This window comes from Bombina bombina, unplaced genomic scaffold (genome assembly GCF_027579735.1).
Source record: "Bombina bombina isolate aBomBom1 unplaced genomic scaffold, aBomBom1.pri scaffold_435, whole genome shotgun sequence".
NCBI classification, from domain to species: Eukaryota; Metazoa; Chordata; class Amphibia; order Anura; family Bombinatoridae; genus Bombina; species Bombina bombina.
Genome location: NW_026512337.1, coordinates 427,185 through 451,275, shown reverse-complemented (window position 1 = coordinate 451,275; position 24,091 = coordinate 427,185). Strand labels below are relative to the sequence as shown.

Genomic DNA, 24,091 nt, shown 5'->3' with positions numbered 1-24,091 from the left:
AGGAAAACAATGCAGCAGGTAAAATCCACAGGAGGCTCAGTACAAGAAAAAACAATGTGATGTACTTATGTTACGCTATAGATATATCATTCAGACATCATCTAGAATATTGTGTACACTTCTGAAGACCATATGGAAACAAATGCATAAATTTAGTATGGGGCCTAAACTACAAAACCTTTAAGTATCGCTATTGAATTAAATTATGTAGAGTGAAGTATGTGGTTAAAAAACAGATAACATTTTACTCACGTCCATCGGGTCCCATATTGGCTGTTTGCCCTCCCATTTCATGTGTCCATTCTCCTGTGGCCATAATTAATACTATGAGTTAGATTTTGTAGGAAGTCATAGATCAACATAAGCACAAAACTTATTAGATACTTGATGAATATTTTTATCAATATATAAAACATATATATGTAACACAATTAAAGAAAAAATAAATAAGTGATCCCGTATTAGCTTTGTAAGCATTATACATAAAATAGCTATTACTGGACAAACTATTCTCTGATTATGGTTGTATGGTAGGTACCATATTCAATACAATATTGCAACACAACTGGCTTGTTGGATTCAAATAATATTGTTGGAATCTACTATTTTGACTCAAATCAGTCCAGTAGCTTTTGTGTACTAGAGCAGAACATTATTCTTCTTTATAGCAACAGATACAGAGCAGATTTTCATGAAAAGTAGCTCATTGCTTGATATCTGTCATGATACAGCTCCCAGCTAGTTTATTGCAAACAGGAATATGTACTGACCTTGTCACTATAATTTACATTAAGCACAGGATCTAGCTTAAAATTGTTTCAATAATGTATAAGGCATTTTACCTTCCCATTTTATTGGCTGTTTAAATTCCATCTGTGAAATCATTGGTTCTGAGAAAGAAAATAAATATATAAAATTATTAACATGTAATACTATAATTAATATATTTTTCTGCTCCTTCTGTAACCATTTCACAGAAATCCTATACATTATGCTTTTAATTTAAAGTGATATCAGCTTCTCAAAATGGTCTAATTCTCTATGCACAGACCTTGTGGTACAGGCATATTTCACTTAACAAACAGCAAAAGAATAAAAAGAAGGAATTATTATTTCAAGTAATTTAAAGATAGGGAAACAATGCAGTAGGTAAAGTCCACAGGATGCTCAGTACAAGGAAAAACAATGTGATGCACTTATGTTACGCTATAGATATATCATTCAGACATCACCTATAATATTGTGTACACTTCTGAAGACCATATGGAAACAAATGCATAAGTAAGAATCTAGTATGGGGTCTAAACTACAAAACTCTTAAGTATCGCTTTTGAATTAAATAATGTAGAGTGAAGTATGTGGTTAAAAAGATATTAGATAACATTTTACTCACGTCCATCGGGTCCCATATTGGCTGTTTGCCCTCCCATTTCATGTGTCCATTTTCCTGTGGACATAATTAATAGTATTAAGTTAGATTTTGTAGGAAGTCATAGAGCAACAGAAGCACAACACTTACTAGATACCTGATGAATATTAATATATAAATATATATATATATATATATATATATATATATATATATATATATATATATATATATATATATATATATATATATATATGTAACACAATTGAAGAAAAAACAAATAAATAATCCATCATTAGCTTTGTAAACATTATATATAAAATATGTTTTAGAGGACAAACTATTTTCAGATTATGGTTGTATGATAGGTACCATATTCAATACAATATTTAAACAAAACTGACCTGCTGGATTTTAATCATAGTATTAGAATCTACTATTTTAACTCAAATCAGTCCAGTAGCTTTTGTGTACTAGAGCAGAACATTATTCTTCTCTACAGCAACAGCTACAGAACAGATTTTCATGAAAAGTAGCTCATTACTTGGTATCTGTCATGATACAGCTCCCAGCTAGTTTTTTTCCAGACAGGAATATGATTGTCACTATGGACTGACCTTGTCACTATAATTTACATTAAGCACAGGATCTAGCTTAAAATTGTTTCAATAATGTATAAGGCATTTTACCTTCCCATTTTATAGGCTGCTTAAATTGGATCTGTGAAATCACTGGTTCTGAAAAATATAATAAATACATGAAAATTATTGACACACAATACTATAATGAATATGGTGTTTCTGTACCTTCAATCATTATTTAATTTAAAATGTATACATTCAACTCTTAACCTAAAATTATATCAGTTTAACAAAGGATCTAATTCTCAATATATAAATCTTGTGAAGTTGGCTTATTTATCTGTATTATTATTAATATAATTATTATTATTAATAATAATAATAATAATAATTAATTTGTGGATTGCCAACAGATTCTATAGTGTTATAAATATATGTGCAAGACAATAATAGACCAGTTGAGTTTGTATCAACACTTAACAAGCACCATATAAACAAGATTTGAGAATTAATATAAGTAATTTTAACGGTTGGTAAATTATCCAGAAGGAAACATTCACAGTTGTACAGGAGAGAGATTAACAAAAAATGTGATGAATTTATGTCACTCTAGATTGTTGGTCAATATTGTGCACAGTTCTGAAGACTATAGGACCTATTTAAGAACGTGCGAGCGGACATGATCCGGTATTGCGGCTCATGTTTGCCGCACATCGATAAATGCCAACAGCCTATGCTCTCTGCATTTAACATTGCACCAGCAGTTCTTGTGAACTGCTTGTGCAATGCCACCCCCTGCAGATTTGCGCCCAATCGTCCGCTAGCAGGGGGTGTCAATCAACCCAATCGTATTGGATCGGGTTGATTTCTGGCGATGTCTGGCTTCCGCTTAAGAGCAGATGGACAGGTTATGGAGCAGCGGTCTTTAGACCACTGCTTCATAACTTGTATTTCTGGCGAGCCAACACGGGGCATCATGCGCCATACGGAGCTTTATAAATAGGCCCCTATATCTTAAGAAACACATACATAAGTAAGGATCTGGTATTAGACATACATCAAAAAGTTGCTTAAATTACGTTAAAGTCAGTCTTTCAATGTAGTATATCCGTATTCCCTCTCAGTGCTAGCACACATAAAGGTGAATAAACTTCAGGCAGAAATTAAAACACTTAAAACCATTTATTATCCAATCTGGGCCTGGCAAAAAAGCTGCACAAATGTTGATGTAAAATATGGTATATCTTATTATTTAACAATTAGAAGGAATCCAACTTTCTTGAAATGGGTAAATGCTGAGGGTTTTAGAACAGCAAAGACGTGAATTGTATTTGTTAAGTTGTGAATAGAGAGAACAAAAGTATTAAGTATTTTATAGATTTAAAGCAGGAGTTTGATCTAAGTAATAAAGACTTTTATGCATATTTGAAAATAAGGCACTGCATATACTGAGTCATTACAACAATATGGTTATGATTGGAAATGGCACAAATTAGAACAGTGGTTGAATTTTGCATGAATTGCATTTAAAGGGACATTATACACTCATTTTTTCTTTGCATAAATGTTTTGTAGATGATCTATTTATATAGCCCATAAAGTTTTTTTTTAATGTATAGTTTTGCTTATTTTTAAATAACATTGCTCTGATTTTCATACTCCTAACCAAGCCCCAAAGTTTTATGAGAATACCGTCAGATACCTACTCCAGCTTGCTCCAGTTTGTGTAAAGGGTCTTTTCATATGTAAAAGAAGGGGGAGGGGGGAGTGTCTTATTCTCCACTTGCTGTGGGCTTTCCAGCTACCTTTTCAACAGAGCTAAACTGAGAGCTTCTAAGTAAGTTTTTAAACAGTTTTATACTGTATTTTTATATCAGTATCTGTGCATCGTATTCTTTATAGTAGTGTCTATTACATGCAGTTATATGAAAATCAGTGTATACTGTCCCTTTAATATCTCCTTGGTATAAAATAGTGCTCTCCTTAGATGGTAAAACTAATCTAGAATTCTTACCGGCGAAATGGGCCCCATTAAAAATAGATAAATAAATAGGGATTCCATTAGGTTAGTAGAAAAAAAAAACATTATCATTGACTGGGAGAGGATCTCATTTAAAGCTTCTTTATAATATTTATTATATTCATGAGAAGGGTTTTCTTTGAAAAACATACAGTTTGATAAATGTCAAAAATCTAATATTTTAGCAGCAACTATAATACACTTGTTATGAGGCTGTTCAAAATTAAACAATGTTGGTCCAAAAGTTCTGGCTTCATAAGATTTTGGAATTTTCACCTTTCTTTACATCAAAATATTTTTTTAGTGTATCAACAAAAAGCTGGAAAAGACTGTAAAGTCATAAATATGCAATATTAGCAACAAGAAATATAAATTTCAAGAAATAGGAAGAGAGAGATGAACCAAAGTCTGGGGATTGGATACATTTAATTAAGAAACAGCTTATTATAGAACAATTCAATACTGATTTGACTAATGAACAAGTGATACAAGTTTTTTTCAGCAATGGGCATTGTTTATTAAAGCTTTCCCTAAAGGGTGCAAAACCAATTCATTTATTTGTTTAGAAATGTAGAAATTGTGATTTTAGGATTATGGTCATTTGAGTTATTATTGTTGTGGGGTTTTTGTTTGTTTGTTTGTTTGTTTGTTTTTAAATGTATGTACTACATTATTAGATAAAATTGTGTTATATTCTGAATTTGTAATAAAATATTATATGAGAATTTAGTTGTCGAAAGAATAACGCATTGTATGTTACAGGGACATGCAGTCATAGGAGGTAGGGGAGGCACTGCCTCCCCTGCCATATGGAGCCAAAGTTTAATTAAATTATTTTTAATCAGAAAAAATAAATTGTAATAAAAATAAAAGAAATCGCCATTTTCTTTCACCCATGTAATGCTATGGAGAGGCATCATACAGGACTGCATCTCTCCATAGCGAAACATGGATACATTTCTTTGATAGCAGCAGCGCCACCCACTGGTTGTAAAATCTCCTTAAAACTACCTGAAGCAAAACAATGACCAGAACGAGGCATCCCTCAAGATACCTCTTAGCGAGGGAGCCAATCAGAGACGGTCATGTTCTCCTGGTGATTGACAGATGTAATGAATTCAGTTATATAAAATTACGTTTGTAGCATTGAATAAAATTTTACTCACGCCCATTGGTTCCTATGTTATCTGTTGGTCCTCCCATATCTTGTGTCCATTTTCCTGTGGCCATAATTAATAGTATTTAGTTTGGTTTGGTATAAAGTCATAGAGTAGCAAATAGTCACAATTTAAAGGATACAATTACTAGATATCTGAGAAAAAGTATATTGATATATAAATATATATATATATGCAGCTACAAAACCATAAGGATACTTAGGGGTCGATTTATGAAGCAGCGGACGCTGCTTCCGACCCACTCCGTTTCAGGTCAGCCTGAAGCGGACGTTAAGAAGCAGCGGTCCTAAGACCGCTGCTCCTTAACTCGTCCACCACCTCTGAGGTTGCGGACAGTAATCAGCCGGATCAGATTCTCATAAGCTAAGAAGCAGAGGTCTTAAAGGGACACTGAACCCAATTTTTTCTTTTGTGATTCAGATAGAGCATGAAATTTTAAGCAACTTTCTAATTTACTCCTATTATCAAATTTTCTTTATACTCTTGGTATCTTTATTTGAAATGCAAGAATGTAAGTTTGGTTGACGGCCCATTTTTGGTGAACAACCTGGGTTGTCCTTGCTGATTGGTGGATAAATTTACCCCCCCCAAAAAAAAAGTGCTGTCCAGGGTCCTGAACCAAGAAAAAGCTTAGATGTCTTCTTTTTCAAATAAAGATAGCAAGAGAACAAAGAAAAAATGATAATAGAAATAATTTAGAAAGTTGCTTAAAATTGGACGCTCTATCTGAATCACGAAAGAAAAAATTTGGGTTCAGTGTCCCTTTAAGACCGCTGATCTTTAACTAATCCGCCACCTCTGAGGAAGAGGACAGCAATCATCAAATACGATCAGATACAATCTGGAAGATTGATGCCCCCTGCTAGCGGCTGATTGGCCGCAAATCTGCATGGGGCGGCATTGCACAAGCAGTTCACTAGAAATGCTTGTGCAATGTTAAATGCTGATACCATATGCTGTCGGCATTCAGAGACACCAGATATGATCTGCTACATCGCATCATATCCCCCCACACCTTAATAAATCGCCCCGTATTTCTTTTTAACTGCAGTCAGCATTATGATATTACACATCTGCCACAGTTGCGAGTGCACTAATTTGCAGCAAGCCCAGCATCTGCTTAATATTTTTGCACCAAGTATAAAGCAGTTTACCTTCCCATGATATTGGTGTTTTCATATGGATTTGTGAAATCTCTGGTTCTGTGAAAGTAAAGGAATTTATACAAATTATTAGCATGCAATAAATAATAGTTATGTTGTTTCTTTGAGTGCTACTATTATTTAACTGAATATATAGAAATATTTATATATATATATTGTCTTTATGATTCAGATTTAGCATACACTTCCATTTTACTTCCATAATCAAATGTACTTTTTTCTTTTGTTATCCTTTGTAGAAAAACAGGAAGGTGGGCTCAGGAGCGTGCATGTGTCTGGGAACTGTATGGCAGCAGTTTTTAAGACTTCTTTTAACAATGTTGCAGATTATAAAAATACTGCTGCTTTCTATACCTCAAAAGCATCCTTGCAATGCTCCTTTCATGTAGCGCTCCAGATATGTCCATGCTACCTACCTAAGTATTCTCTTCAACAAAGAATACCATGAGCACAAAGTCAATGAGTTAATAATACTGAATTTAAAACTTCTTTAAATGATGTGCTCTGTCTGAATCATGAAAGAACAAATTAAACGCAAGGTTATACCAGTTTCTTAAAAGATGTAATTCACAAAACAGAAACTAAATATCCCCTCATGTATGAAAAAATTGCTCCGTTAGGTTTGCTTTTTGTATATGAAATAGCACATTTTCAACTAGATTATAAGTTTTGAGCGCTATAGGGATTTTAACGAATGCCACAAAAGCTGCTTTATTTCACCTCCCTATGCTTTATTTCACCTCCCTATAGCGCTGCTATTACAAGTTTAAAAAAAAGCAAGATTGTACGGGCTATATTGTGACGTTGAGCTCCATACCGCACCAAAATCAAGTGATGCTTTAACGTGCTCGTGCACGATTTCCCCATAGACATCAATGGGGAGAGCCGACAAAAAAAAGCCTAACACCTGCGATTGCAGAATTAAAAGCTCTGTAACGCAGCCCCATTAATGTCTATGGGGAAATAAAAAGTTACGTTTAAACCCTAACATAACATACCCCCGACATTACCGCCACCTACATATAGTTATTAACCCCTAATCTGCCACCCCCAACATCGCCGCCATCTACATAAAACTTAACCCCTAATCTGTCGCTCCCGATGTCGCCGCCACTATACTAAAGTTATTAACCCCTAAACCTCTGTCCTCCAATATCACTACCACTAAATAAATCCAATTACCCCTAAACCTCACACTAACCCGAACGTAATCCTAACGTAACCCTAACCCTAACACCCCCTAACTTTAACATAATTAAAATAGAGCTAAACTAAAGTTACAATTAATAACTAAATAATAACTATTTAAAACGAAATACTTACCTGTAAAATAAAACCTAAGCTAGCTACAATATAACTAATAGATATATAGTAGCTAGCTTAGGTTTTATTTTTATTTCACAGGTAAATTTGCATCTATTTTAACTAGGTAGACTAGTTAGTAAATAGTTATTAACTATTTAATATCTACCTAGTTAAAATAAATACAAACTTACCTGTGAAATAAAACCTAACCTGCCTTACACTAAAACCTAACATTACAAAAAAACAAACACTAAAATTATTAAAAATAAAAATAACTAAATTACAAAAAACAAACACTAAAATACGAAAAATAAGAAACAAATTATCAAAAATAAAATAGAATTACACCTAATATAATAGCCCTATCAAAATAAAAAAGCCCCCCCAAAATAAAAAAATATCCTAGCCTATAATAAACTACCAGTGGCCCTTAAAAGGGCCTTTTGTGGGGCATTGCCCCAAAGATATCAGCTTTTTACCTGTAATAAAATACAAACTCCCCCCAGCAGTAAAACCCACCACCCCATAACCAACCCCCCAAATAAAATAACTATCTAAAAAACCTAAGCTCCCCATTGCCCTAAAAAGGTCATTTGTATGGGCATTGCCCTTAAAAGGGCATTTAGCTCTTTTACATGCCCAGACCCTAAACTAAAAATAAACCCCACCCAAAAAACCTTAAAAAAACTAACATTAACCCCCGACGATCCACTTACAGTTCTTGAAGACCCGCTTGAAGGATCCATCCAGCTGGCAAAGTCATCATCCATGCCGCAAGAAGTCTTCATCCGGGCGGCCTCTTCTATCTTCATCTAGCCGGCAAAGTCCTCATCCAGGCGGTAAGAAGTCTTTATCCAGATGGCATCTTCTATCTTCATCTATCCATCCGGCGTGGAGGGGGTCCATCCTACAGACATCCGGCACCGAGCATCCTCTTCACACGGTCGCTGCCGTAAACTGGAACTTCAATGCAAGTGACATCATCCAAGATGGCGTTCCTTGCATTCCTATTGGTTGAAATATTTCAATCAGCCTATAGGATTAGAGCTGCTAAAATCCTATTGGCTGTTCCAATCAGCCAATAGGATTGAGCTCTCATGCTATTGCTTGATTGGAAAAGCCAATAGGATTTTAGCAGCTCTAAATATTTCAGCCAATAGGAATGCAAGGGATGCCATCTTGGATGACGTCACTTGCATTGAAGTTCCAGTTTACGGTGGCCATATGAGCGCTGGATGTCTTCAGGGTGGACCCGCTCCGTGCCAGATGGAGAAAGATAGAAGATGCCGTCTGGATGAAGACTTCTTACCGCCTGGATGAGGACTTCTCTGGCTGGATGAAGATGGAAGAGGCTGCCCGGATGAAGACTTCTTGCCGCATGGATAAGGACTTTGCCGGCTGGATGGATCCTTAAAGCGGTACTGTAAGTGGATCATTACTGTTTTTTTAAGGTTTTTTTTTGGGTGGGTTTTATTTTTAGTTTAGGGCCTGGGCATGTAAAAGAGCTAAATGCCCTTTTAAAGGGCAATGCCCATACAAATGCCCTTTTCAGGGCAATGGGGAGCTTAGGTTTTTTTTAGATAGTTATTTTATTTGGGGGGTTGGTTGTGGGAGTGGTGGGTTTTAGTGTTGGGGGGTGTTTGTATTTTTTTACAGGTAAAAGAGCTGATATCTTTGGGGCAAGGCCCCACGAAAGGCCTTTTTAAGGGCCATTGGTAGTTTATTGTAGGCTAGGTTTTTTTTATTTGGGGGGGGGGCTTTTTTATTTTGATAGGGCTAGATTAGGTGTAATTCTTTTTTATTTTTGATAATTTGTTTCTTATTTTTCGTAATTTAGTGTTTTTTTTGTAATTTAGTTATTTTATTTTTGTAATTAGATACTTTTTGTAATTTTTAGAGTAGTGTTAGGATTTTTTTAATGTGTAGTTTATTTTAATTTAATTGGTAGTTAGTTTAATTGTAGTTTAATAATTATCTTAGTTTAATTGTTAGTTTAAAATTTATTTATTTAATTTGACAGGTAAGTTTTAATTTAATTTAAGATAGGGAAATTGTAATTTTAATATAAATTTAAGGGGGCGTTAGGTTTAGGGGTTAATAGTTTATTTTAGTAAATTTAATTATGGGTGGGCTTTCTGTTTAGGGGTTAATAGTTTATTTAAGTATATTTCATTGTGGGGGGCAAATAGGTTTATTATAGTGGCGGTGCGGGTGGACGGCAGATTAGGGTTAATTATATTTAAATAGCGTTTGCGATGCGGGAGGGTGGCGGTTTAGGGGTTAATAGGTTTATTATAGTGGCAATGATGTTGGGGAGTGGCAGAATAGGGGTAATAATACATTTTAATAGTGGCGGCGATGTCCGGAGAGGCAGATTAGGGGTTAATAACTTTATTATAGTGTTTGGGATGCGGGAGGGCCTCGGTTTAGGGGTTAATAGGTAGTTTATGGGCGTAAGTGTACTTTTTAACACTTTAGTTATGAGTTTTATTGTACAACTTTGTAAAGTAAAACTCATAACTACTGAATGTGGTTATAGAGTGTACCGCTCACTTTTTGGCTTCCCAGGCAAACTCGTAATACCGGCGCTATGGGAGTCCCATTGAAAAAGGACTTTTTTTGACGTTGCGTGACTGGCTAAAAGGTGTGCGGTACAGCTATACCAACATGACTTGTAATAGCAGCGTTAGGGAAAATCAAGTGTTATGGGACATAATAATGCTATTTGACTCATAACGCAAAACTTGTAATCTAGCTGTTTGGTAATTGATACAACAATAAAATGGGGTGAGTTAACAGGGAAATCAGATCTCCTTATTGTATTACTTTCTATACACGCACGCTTCCTTATCTTATCTCTGTCTGTATACGAAAGTCCAATACTTAGAAAGAACCATTGAAAATGTTAATTCTATTACTTACAGTATCTCTCCTACCTCCCCACTGGAGTGTAATTTATCCTGATGAATTTGTTTATAAAGCTTTTTTTATAGCCTGCATTTAAAGTGATATGAAACCCATAAATTCTCTTTTGTGATTCAGACAGACCATACAAGTTTCCAATTTACTTCTATGATCAAATTTGCTTAATTAATCCTTTAATTCTGTGTTTAAGAGATACCTAGGTAGCATGTGGACATAACAGGAAATAGTTCTGCCCTCTATTGCTCTTGCAAATGGATAAAATTCTTGTAAAACTGTTGTCATATAGTGCTCCAGAAATGGGCAGACTTCTAAGTATACATTCCTGCTTTTCAACAAAGATACCAAGAGAACTAAGAACAAATGAAAACAGAAGCATATTAGAAAGTTCATTAAAATTTGCTCTATCTGAATCACGAATAAAACATTTTGAGTTTCATATTCCTTTAAATATTTAAATTTTCAGTATAAGTGGGAGACTACAGTCAAAAGCTATTTTCAAATGTCAAAAAAGGTTAAATTAGCTGTTTGTAAACAATTTAATACACTCATGCAGGTAAAATTGATATTTAGGAACAAATTAAAGTACACTTTCCCTTTAACTTACTTATCAACATTCCCTAGCCCTAAACTTATCACTAACCCTAGCCCAAAATTTATCACCAACCCTTGCCTAAACATATTGATAAACGTAGTCCTAAATTACTTTTTAATCCTAACCTAAAACTTATCCTTATTCCTAGCCCTAAGATGACCTCTGACCCTAGTATTAACCTAACCCTAGTACTAAACCTAACCCTAATATTAACCATAACCATGTTATTAACCCTCTCCATAGTTCTAACTCTTTCTGTAACCCTAACTCAGTAGCTGTTTCCCAAACCATAACCTAACCCTAACTCTAGCTCTAACCTTAGCCTCAACCATACACCTAGAACACATGTTCAAAAATACTTTTATTTTTACCACCTTTCCTGTAATTAAACTCTGAAAACTGTGGTTTTCTAAGTCTCATAAATAGAAGTACACACAATATAATTAATTCATTTAACACTGCCACATATCAGTTCCAAAATGACTTCAGCAGATATGATAAAATAATATATTGTAAATCAATACATATTTTGCTAACATAATGACAGTGGGGTAGCTGTATCTACTCCATTAAAAAGTCTTATTTGGCTCCTTCAAATATGGTAAATGGTGGTGGTGGGGGGGGAGGGTGGCCATTGAAAAACAATTGCAGCGGTATATTTTCATATATTCAGAAAGTGCTCATACTTGGTTAGTATGTTAATCAATGTAAGTCTCTAGATTAAAAGGGGTTTTATGTCCTTTTAATGATAATTGGAATGTCCAGTGTAATATTTACTCACCATCAATCTGTTCGTGGGTGATTATTATGGGCTGTTTACTTTCAGGTGTCCATTTTTCTGCCATAACAAAATGATATAAAATTGAGCTTTACATAATCACAGAAATACTTAAGATGTGAAAAAGAAGCCCTAAGAGAATGTATATGAGAAAGGGACATCTGACCCCTTAACAGATAGTAGAAGTAAGGGACGTTTGGGAAGGGAGGGGGCTTGTGGAGTCTTTAAATTTGTGTGAGCGCCTCTCTGCTGGAGCCAACGTGTGAGAAGAATCTTGCACCCACCGTCCCTGTTTCTGGCTGTAGTTTGGGAGTGCTTGCAGGGTTGAGTTGGTTTTCAGAGGGTTGTACCTCCTGGTAGGACAGGAGAGGTGTGGCTTCCGGTGGGTTTGAAGCTAAGCATTGCGGGTAAGCACAGCTTAAGGGATATTTATGGTTATTTATTATTCATGTGTTTACGTTTATATGATTTATATCCAAATAAACTGAGCTAAGACCTTTAATATACCACTTCTGTGTCAGATGTTTATTTGTGCATATTGCTGAATCAGGGGGGGGGGGGTTAATTAATAATTAGCTATTATATATTATTGTATCAATATGATTGGTGTGTGTGGTTTTTCAGTCTCACCAAATTTCATGTTCTCAATATTAATACCAACCATACATCTCTTTGTTAGTTTTTTATAAATCCACTAAATTTAAATCTGGAAATCAGGTATTGAAAGAGCAAGTAGGGATTTCCAAGGTAAATTATGTGGTAATTAGTATGGGTACGATTTAGCAGCCTTGGAGAGACTTATTGGGAGGCAAATTAGGAAGAAAGGGATACAATAAAATGGGAAGTGATAGGGAATACTTGAGGGCAGAGTAAACATTTAGAATAAAAATATCATCTACTGGCCTATGGTAACATCTTGTATTTTTCACTCTGTAGTAGAAGCAAGTGCCTTTGAGAAATTCAACTCCTACTATTAATAAAGAATTGACAGCACATATTTGGTTTACCTTTGGATTCGAATGATGCTTTGGGATTTCCAAATGAAGGCTCTGCATCTAGAAAAGGAAATCAGATATTTTAATTATTATAGTTGAATAGGTTTTTCCATTTATTAGTCCTTAATTTTTCACATACAATAGTGCATGTTGCACATTCAAGAAAAATGTTTAACAGAATCCATATATTTATTACAATTCACAAGATATGGACATTGGTTTCTATAGAGTAGTTTATATTATTAACTCTTAGGTTACTAACTTTTAAGTGCTAGTAATATTATTTTGATGCCTGGAAGTCGGCATTAAGAGTAAAGCTTGTCAGATTAACATGCAACACGCTGTACACAGGATTCACCCCCACCAGGTTAGAGAAGACCTAGGGGGCTTTTGGTTATTGAACGTCTTCACCTAACCAATTTGCCAATACTGCTCAGAGATATGAGTTCTTATTGCTACAAATCTGTAGATAAATACTTTCTGTAAAAACATTAGTGCATGCCTCCAACTGTTTGAGGTAGGTACACTAGGGGTCATTCCTGCATAAACAAGCGAGGGGCAAAAATATGTACAAAATAGCATTTTTTATTGGAAAATCAATAAAATAATATTTTTTTCCTGATGGTGTGCCCATCTTCTGTCATACACGCCCGGCCATCAGGCGCAGCCTATTTGCACCCCAGTTCCTCTCTCATCTCTATGCAACTCAAGAATACTCACTGCACTTAAGAATACTCACTAATCTTAAGAATACTCACTGCACTTAAGAATACTCACTAAACTTAAGAATACTCACTGCACTCAATAATACTCACTGCACTCAAGAATACTCACTGCACTTAAGAATACTCACTAAATTTAAGAATACTCACTGCATTAAAGAATACTCACTGCACTTAAGAAAACTCACTGCACTTAAAGGACCAGTCAGCACAGTAGATTTGCATAATCAAGAAATGCAAGATAACAAGACAATGCAATAGCACTTAGTCTGAACTTCAAATGAGTAGTAGATTTTTTTCTGACAATTTTTAAAGTTATGTATTTTTCCACTCCCCCTGTACCATGTGACAGCCATCAGCCAATCACAAATGCGTACACATTCCATGTGACAGCCATCAGCCATTCACAAATGACGTTTAAATATAAAAAGACTGTGCACATTTAGTTAATGGAAGTAAATTGGAAAGTTGTTTAAAATAGCAATGCATAATGAAAGTTTAATTTGGATTGAGTGTCCCTTTAAGAATACTCACTGCACCTAAGAATGCTCACTGCACTTAAGAATGTTCACTGCACTTAAGAATACTCACTGCACTCAATAATACTCACTGCACTCAAGAATACTCAAAGAATACTCACTGCATTAAAGAATACTCACTGCATTAAAGAATACTCACTGCACTTAAGAATACTCACTGCATTAAAGAATACTCACTGCACTTAAGAATACTCACTGCATTAAAAAAAAAACTCACTGCACTTACGAATACTCACTACACTTAAGAATACTCACTGCATTAAAGAATACTCACTGCACTTACGAATACTCACTGCACTTAAGAATACTCACTGCATTAAAGAATACTCACTGCACTTACGAATACTCACTGCACTTAAGAATACTCACTGCATTAAATAATACTCACTGTTCAGCAGCAACAGGCAAGTCCAAAACGCTGGTCCTAAAAACCAGTCCATTCTGAACCTATAGAAAAACAAAGGTAGAAAGTGTTGCATTTATGTAAGCAGATTAGTTGTGTAAAATGATAACTAAAGTACTGTATTTCTATTGGTGAAATACAAAGCAATAAAAAGTACATTACGTTTTCAAAGGTACAAAGGCAAAATAAGCTTATAGATTTGCATGCACATCATCCCTAAATTGTTTCTCTATCTCTGCATTAAATCTCTATATAATGGGCTAGATTACAAGTATCGCGCTAATGTGGCACGCAATATATTTCAATATCACAGCCATGCTAATTTGCGTGTGTTTTACAAGTTGAAAGTAAACGCGTTTGCTTGAGCACAATAGAATTTAACATGTGTCGGTTTACCACGACTTAAGACAACATATTTACATTTAAATAAACTGTTACATTGATAAAAACACTATCTGACAAAAATTATTTATAGAAATATTAATAAAAAAATATTTATAAGGGTTCAAATTAGAGATGGACGAATGTTTTGCAACATTCGAAAATGAAACTAATTTTAGCACATTCGTTCATTTGTTTCGAATTTCGAATGTGTGTACAACATTCTAACATTCGTTTAATGTAATAGTTTTTCAAATGTTTCTTTAAATGTAATATTTGATTCAAATGTTTCTAATAATTTGATTTGAATTATGCAATATTCTAATTCTCTAGTAATATTTGAATTATGCAATATTCTAATTCTCTAGTAATATTTGAATTATGCAATATTCTAATTCTCTAGTAATATTTGAATTATGCAATATTTGAAACAGAAACATGCATTGTATCTATTATGTATCAATTTACTAAATTCCCTACCACATGAACTATTGAACTTCTGAATAGTATTTGTTAAATAGAATGTTACATTTGAAATTTCGAAAGGGGATATTCAATCTAATTATGAACATTCAACAATAAAAGTAACATTTGAAAACCTGAAATATCATTCAATTATCGAATTTGAATGTATTTTCATTCTTATTAACATTCGATTGCCCAAAACGAATGTCCACAGCGCTATTTGTTCTACCAAACAAATTACACTTTCTGCACATTCGCCCATTCCTGGTTTAAAAGTATATTTATATGGCCATGTAATTGACAGCAAAGGGCTATATATATAGGAAACAGGGAGCCAGCACTCACTATTACAGGCAACTTCCAGGGTGCACTTCAAAGCCCGGTATCCAATTCACAAATGCTAGGAAGGCACTCTCCGTTTTTCAAAGAATATTTTATTCAATAGTTGACTATAAATTATTCTTTGAAAAACGGAAAGTGTCTTCCTAACATTTGTGAATTATATATATATATATATATATATATATATATATATATAATTATATATATATATATATATATATGTGCGTGTGTGTGTCTAAATAATAGTTCCATAATAATATTTAATAATGTGTTTTACTGTGTATTTACTGTAAATATTTCACATACAGGAAAATTTTATTTTTATTTTATATATATATATATATAGAGAGAAAAGGGAGTGGAGAAAAGCGCTATTTTAGGATCTAGTCCCAAGTACTATTTAATGTTGGTAGTATAAAATATGTATAAGCTTCACACAGCCCCTTTTACGTAATCAGACGATTATTTGTGAATATAAATGTCACTGTATCGCATGTGTAATTATAAGGGTACAATATGAGCAGGATACTTATTGTATATAGTCACAATAGTACATATAGTGAATCATGAATTACACAATAGCTGATAAGTCCATTTTAGTGATATGTTGATAAAATGATAAAGAAATTCACATTAAAAAATATCCGGTTGGTATTGCACTTACTAGAACAAACCTCAATCATATGAGGTAAGTAGCCGCCTCTGTAAGTGGGAAACTTCCGAAGATCTGTAGTGGTAGTCTTTGCTTGGCCGTATATTTGTATCCTTCTCCTCTTAGAGTATGGGATTTATATCCTGATGGAGACTTGTTACCGTTTTCTCCCCAATTTCCAGCAGATTATGCAAGAAGAACAACAAAAAAGAATACATAGTGTAAAACTGTTTAATAGCAAAAATTAAAGTAAAAACAGACAAATGGCCACTCACATTAAAAATCCTCAAACATATGAGGCATGAATAAAACACTCAAGGATAGTCTGTTGGTGAAAACAGAGTTCATGATCCACAGACTATCCTTAAGTGTTTTATTCATGCCTCATATGTTTGGATTTTTAATGTGAGTGGCCATTTGTCTGTTTTTACTTTAATGTTTGCTATTAAACAGTTTTACACTATGTATTCTTTTTTTGCTGTTCTTCTTGCATAATCTGCTGGAAATTGGGGAGAAAACGGTAACAAGTCTCCATCAGGATATAAATCCCATACTCTAAGAGGAGAAGGATACAAATATACGGCCAAGCAAAGACTACCACTACAGATCTTCGGAAGTTTCCCACTTACAGAGGTGACTACTTACCTCATATGATTGAGGTTTGTTCTAGTAAGTGCAATACCAACCGGATATTTTTTAGTGTGAATTTCTTTATCATTTTATCAACATATCTCTAAGATGGACTTATCAGCTATTGTGTAATTCATGATTCACTATATGTACTATTGCGACTATATACAATAAGTATCCTGCTCATATTGTACCCTTATAATTACACATGCGATACAGTGACATTTATATTCACAAATAATCTTCTGATTACATAAAAGGGGCTGTGTGAAGCTTATACATATTTTATACTACCAACACTAAATAGTACTTGGGACTAGATCCTAAAATAGCGCTTTTCTCCACTCCCTTTTCTCCATTTCTTCTGCAAGGGTGACTCACCCTTTTCGGGGTGAGTTATCCCTTCGGTTTTTGAGATTTGAGCTGCTTTCACTGGATCTACAACCTACACTAAAACTAACTTAACACACAGCGCTTACTTGCTTTGTGTGGAGAATCCCTCACCCTCTCTTTTTCCTGAGAGACTACGGGCCCTCCACACATCCCACCCTCTATATATATTATATATATATATAATATATATATATATACTGTATATATCTGTCTATACCGATATCTATATATCTTTTCCTATAGATTGATATAGATAGAGAAATATTTTACAATAACATTATCAGATATATATATATATATATATATATATATATATATATAAATAAAAGTTACATATTTTTTCTTTGTGAAGAACATTGGAATGTAAAATATGCATAACGCATTCAGTTTTGCGCTTTCGGTCCAATGTGGTGGCAGGTTAGCACACATGAAGAATTAGTTATCTTAAGGCGTGTTAATGAAATATGAAATATGAAATTGTATTACAAGTGGTAACCCACGCGTGTAAAAAGATTACTTCTAGCATTGTCTGCGCTTGAGCAGAAGCGCTTATTAGCACGTCACTTGTAATTTAGCCTACTATAAGAGCACTGGACAATCTCTTGGAATGCAGTTTGCTAGTTTAGGCTTAAAAATATTTCTAATATTGTTTGATTCTCATGGGATCTCTCTCTCTCTCTTCTCTAATCTAATTTGGCCAATCATTTTGTTTATGTTCAAAATGGACCCAGGGATTACCAACTGGTGGTTTATGTGGCACATGCTGCCCTCGTCACACAGTTTTGTGGCCCCTGTTTAACAGCCATAAATATAAATGCATTCCTTAAAGGGACATGAAACACAATTATTTTCTTTCATGATTCAGAAAGCATATACACTTTTAAACAATTTTCCAATTAACTTCTTTTATTTAATTTGCTATGTTCTCTTGGTATCCTTTGCTGAGTAGCATTCCTAGTTAGGCTTAGGCGCTGTGATTTATCTGCTGATTGGAGGCTGCATATATGTGCCACTCGGGATTGGCCTGCCAATGAGATCAGCTAGCTTCTAACAATTCATTGCTACTCCTTCAAGAAAGGATACCAAGAAAATGAAGCAAAATGTATAATTGAAGTAAATTGGAAAGTTGTTTAAAATTATATGCTCTATCTGAACTATGAAAGACATTTTTTTGTTTAATTTACCTTTAAAACTTCTAAAATATTATCTGTGGCCCCTATGTAGTAGGAAGTTAGCCCTCACTGTATGCAATCCATGCAATATCCATGACAAAACAAGAAAGACCACATTTATTTACTGCTTCCCACAGGCCAAGAATAGGATGGCAGTAGTTGATTACCAGCCTATAATGGCCAGAACAAATAAGGAATGTATATATACAGATCTGAATGCTAAATAAGTATTTTATAGTGTCTGTTAAGCACTAGACATATCATATATGGGGAGGCAAAGGGTATCTCTACAGTTTAATAATACTACTAAGTGTAGCTTGAGTCAGTCTGGCAGAGTTTCCCTTTGTATGCACGTCAGTGCAGACATGGGATAAAAAGCAGCCATGTTCTCCAGGGCCTATAGATTGTGGTGTCGTTCCTACTAATATTAAAGGGACATTAAACACTTTGAGATGGTAATATAAAATGATGGTAATATAAAATGATAAATTGTATATAATAAAACAACTCTGCAATATACTTTCATAATTTATTTTGTCCTCTTTGCCTGTAATTCCATTCTGAAATTGTGAGCTTTTCAGTTCCTGTTAGAAATGGAAGTGCAGAACACTGTTAAATCCAGCACAACCATTGGCTGCACACTCTAGTGACCTATTTATATCTGTCCCTAATTGGCCACAGCAGAGAAGGTAACACAAGTTACAACATGGCAGCTCCCAGTGTTTTATAGACACTAAAACTTTACACTTATTTTGTCACTTTTTAAACAACTAATGAAACTTTAAAAAATACATCTACATGTTAGTCATGGACTAATCTTTTCTTTGAATGCATCATTCTATCTAGCATGTATTTAGTGTTTAATGTCCCTTTAAATACCATAGCTAAGTTGAGCATTGGATAGGTGCGTGCAGGTGGGTACCACTAATGGTGTCTCACTATATTAATTCAAGTCTCAGGTACAAATAGTGTTTTATAGCGGTTTAGCCTAGCTTCAGTGATAAGTATCTGGTTTGCTAAATGTTAGAAATTAATCCCATTGAGGAAATCAATAAGTACTGGCACTTTAACACAATTAATAGATTTGTTCCTTGTGTGGATGTCAGTAGTGTTATTCACTGGGAAGCACAAAGTGAAGTGTTAAGATCCCCAGCATGCACGGCTAGTAGTACTGCTCCAAGGGGTATTAAGTAACGTTATTGAGCACTAAGACGTGTGTATTAGATCAGGTACCGCTACTAGTCCAACACTGTATTAATGATTACGAGATCAAGTGAGAAATAGGATTAATTATATATAATAGGGAGCTTTGCTATATAAACACACATCTTATAAGTTCCAATGATACACAGCAAGATCTTTGTATACACTTAGTAGTAAACACATGTGATCCAACTGAATATGATACTATAAGTTTAATACGATAGCAATTATACAATACCTCCTATTTATTGTGTAAAACAGAACTGAAGCTATCAACGTATTGCAACCTTATAGATTGCATCTACGACATTTACCTATTATTATTGGTTTCTAACCTCAGTTTGGGTTCCCAATGGGCAGCCAATATATATTAACAAGAGCTAATTGTGGATGTGACATTTTACTCCCACCGGTTCTTGAGTAAAGGGTGCACCCCCTCATGTGAGTTCAATATCGTGGTCATTCTATCTCCCAACCACGGAAACATATATTATTAGCAGTCTACTTACCTCAATAGTGGATATTTCTGTGCCTGTGTTTTACAATACCACTAGTCTGCATGTGACTCCACTATCACTGACCATTTAGTCTAACAGTGATATAGTCGTACAGGTCGGCACGATACTGTGATTTTATGTTTCTATTACTTTTTCATTTTTCCTATAATAAAAGTTACATTTTATTCCTGCCAATCCGGAAATTCAATATTACAATCTTTTTTCCACTGGTAACATTGTACTGTTCTCATTAGAGTCTTGTTAAGTGCTATGTATGTACATACTTTCCAGTGATTCACTGGTAACATTATACTGATCTCATTAGAGTGTTGTTATTATTATTATTATTATTATTATCAGGTATTTGTAGAGCGCCAACAGATTCCGCAGCGCTGAGTGCTATGTATGTACATACTTTCCAGTGATCCACTGTTTCTTTGTGTAATTTGCCTCTCCTTGTGTACAGCACCCAGCCTTACGTTATACCCAGATCTAGCCCATTACACAGCAGTACTGGTCGCATAACTGATAAAGTAATAGGCAACACCAGTAGTGCCATTGTTTGCCTTTTCTCTCAAGTATCCTAACCTATATCAGTACCAATATCATTACCAGGTTCTGCTCATCTTTTTTTAAGGATTGTTTCACAGGTGTAGTCAAAAGAATACAACTTTTGTTTCTTATTTACTATTAACACAGCACTGTATGTCCTTTTTTTATTGCATTATTTTTCCATTCCATCCTTGTTTCTCTTCCTTCTGTTATTTATATTGTTTAGGATGCCCCTTATGTTCCCTAATATGACCTATTTTCTTACTTTTTTGTACATCCACTGTCCCTCACACAAAACTAAATTCTCTAGCGGGACAGAACATCTGCATTGGTCCACTTGTGAGAACTAGCCAGATATTGCAGATATAATTGATTAGTTTTAATATGTATATAATATTAATACACACACTGAGATACTGGTGTGACTGGCTATATCTGGTTTAGCAAATAACTCAGTACTTTCACTCACCTGCGCTTGGGCTGGACATGTGATGATCTGCACTTTCGTTGCCTTTACGTAGTTTATATCACTGTGTCTAGACTCCGCCTTTATCCCTTGTCATGTCTTAGACCTGAGTACAATCAGCTGAGGACTTAATATGCCAGGAGGTATCAAATCTTCAAATACCACACTCATTATACCAAATCTCATGCCAATAACAACAAAAGCTTAATTACAGAGAAAACAAATCATATTTAAATATGAAAACTTCTGAGTTTGCACTTCAAAAAATGAATAATATATAAATAACTTTTGAACCAAATTAACTTTAAAAAAAACATCAAAAAGCGTAAAAATGTTAAAGCTTTATATACTATATATATATATATATATTATTTATATTATGTACTAGTTCAAACATACTATAAGGTAGTTCTACCATAACACAGCTTGCAAAAAATATATGAAAAAACAAAATATGTTCCTTGCTTCATATGAATATTTTCTCATTAATGAGACACCAGTATCAGATTTTGTTCCCATCAGGATTAGGATGTTTATTCTGTGGTTTTGGAATTGAAATACCTTTGTGACTTTTTTATGATTATTGACAGAATCTATAACCTTAGAAATAAAGAACAGCCCCAAAAATGTAAACTTTCCCCTAATCTCAAGTCTAAAGGGACTTTAATATCATTATTTTCTGTGCCTTAGTGAGGGTATTTGTAACTATTTCACCTCTCAGTTACTTTACACCTCTGTGCTGGAGTAATTAGTAGTCATTTGATTCAATGGGCTAAATTTACAAGTAGTGCGATATTTAGCGCTCCGCTCAAGCATAAACTTTTGCCTTGGGTTGAGCCACGTTATGACAAGTTGACTTTGCGATTGCTCGGACCGCGTTAACATATTATCCCCATAGACATCAATGGAAGAGCGCAGAAGAAAAAACCTTACACCTATTTCACTCGCAACACAATAACCTCAAGCTATTTCATATTTCACAAATGTTATTTTCTAATGTAAGTATATATATTTATTATATATATATATATATACCTATATCTATTCCTATAGGATTGATATCTATTATACATTAACATTATCAAATATACTGTATATAGAAATATATATTTAATAATACAAATTATATATTTTTTCTATGTGAAGGACATAGGAATGTAAAATGTGTGTAACGCGATTCGAGATTCGTGCTATAGGCCAAACACGGTGTCGCGTTAGTGCACATGAAGCACATGAAGAATTACTATCATCTCAACATGCGTTCTTTAAATATTAAATTTTAAAAAATAAAAAATAATTATTGCAAACTATTATAGATAATGCAATATAAATATATATATAAACACACACATATATAAATATATATATATATATATATATATATATATATATATATATATATATGTCTGTAAATACATATATACACACATAAATACATAAATACATATGTACACATATATAGACACAAATATATAGACTTACCAGCACTCTCACAACCTTAACAGCATCTGGGGTGCACCTCAAAAACTGCGCATAAAGAATCCAAAGGCGGCACTCTCTGGTTTTGTATAACAAAAATTACTGTACAAAATACATGTAGAACGTTTTAGGGTCCTTAAGCCAGAAAACATTTACATGTATTTTGTACAGTAAATTTTGTTATACCGTTTCTTTGGATTCTCTCTCTCTATATATACAGTATATATACTGTATATACATACATAATGGGCAGATTTGTGTTAGTGCTATAAAACCCCTATGCTGCAATATCAGTGAAATAGACTGAACCTTTAAGGTCACTGGATAAAGGAAGTCTATATAAAAGTCAATGCAAAAAGAGGGAGTCAGACAGCGCTCTCAAGTATGTACGCCAGTATCCGCAGGGTTCAAAAATAGAGAGAGGAACAACAAAACTGAGAAGCAGAAACATCATAGAGTAGTCTTGATAATCAATAGCGTGTCAGAGTAATGTGAGTGGTAATGCCTCACCTGTCATCCCTCAAAAAGTAAGAGGTATATTATATGCCTGGATGGGAAATATATCCCCAACTGTGCATCATGGTGTCAGCGGGTCAAGACATCAGGTCAATCCAAATTGGCAAGGGGTCTCAGTTTTTTGCATGATATAGAGTCTATCGGTGCAAGATTATCTTTCAAGGATGAGGAAAGGCGATACAGTAGAGGTTACAAAACAGCACCGGTATGGGTCTCTGTGCTCCTGACCGCTAAACCAGATGTGACGCCACTCGCTTCATAGATCGGCCCCAACGCAGTGAGTGATGTCACATTCGATTTAGCGCTACAGGATCTACTTAGCAAGTGACGTCCACATCCGGTTTAGCAGATCCAGGAGCTACGCAGTGAGAGACGTCACATCTGGTTTAGGCAGTCCAGGAGCTACGCAGCGAGTGACGTCACATCAGGTTTAGCAGTCCCAGGAGCTACGCAGCGAGTGAAATCACATCCGGTTTTGCAGTACAGGAGCTACACAGCGAGTGAAATCACATCCGGTTTAGCAGTACAGGAGCTACGCAGTGAGTGACGTCACATCAGGTTTAGAAGGTCCAGGAGCTACGCAGTGAGTGACGTCACAATCCGGTTTAGCAGTACAGGAGCTAGGCAGTGAGTGAACGTCACAATCCGGTTCAGCAGTACAGGAGCTACGCAGTGAGTGACGTCACATCCGGTTCAGCAGGTACAGGAGCTACGCAATGAGTAATGTCACATCCAGTTTAGCCATACAGGAGCAACGCAGTGAATGACGTCAC

The 24,091-nt window shown here is 34.7% G+C and overlaps 1 long non-coding RNA gene across 1 annotated transcript; it reads right to left on the bottom strand.

Moving 5' to 3' along the window:
- Positions 1-2,058: 2,058 nt before the first annotated feature.
- On the bottom strand, positions 2,059-6,350 carry LOC128644240 (uncharacterized). Its single transcript, XR_008399962.1, has 3 exons — positions 6,303-6,350; positions 5,137-5,190; positions 2,059-2,106 (listed from the first exon to the last, which is right to left on the bottom strand). It is a non-coding gene; the product is annotated as an uncharacterized LOC128644240 (long non-coding RNA).
- Positions 6,351-24,091: the final 17,741 nt, after the last annotated feature.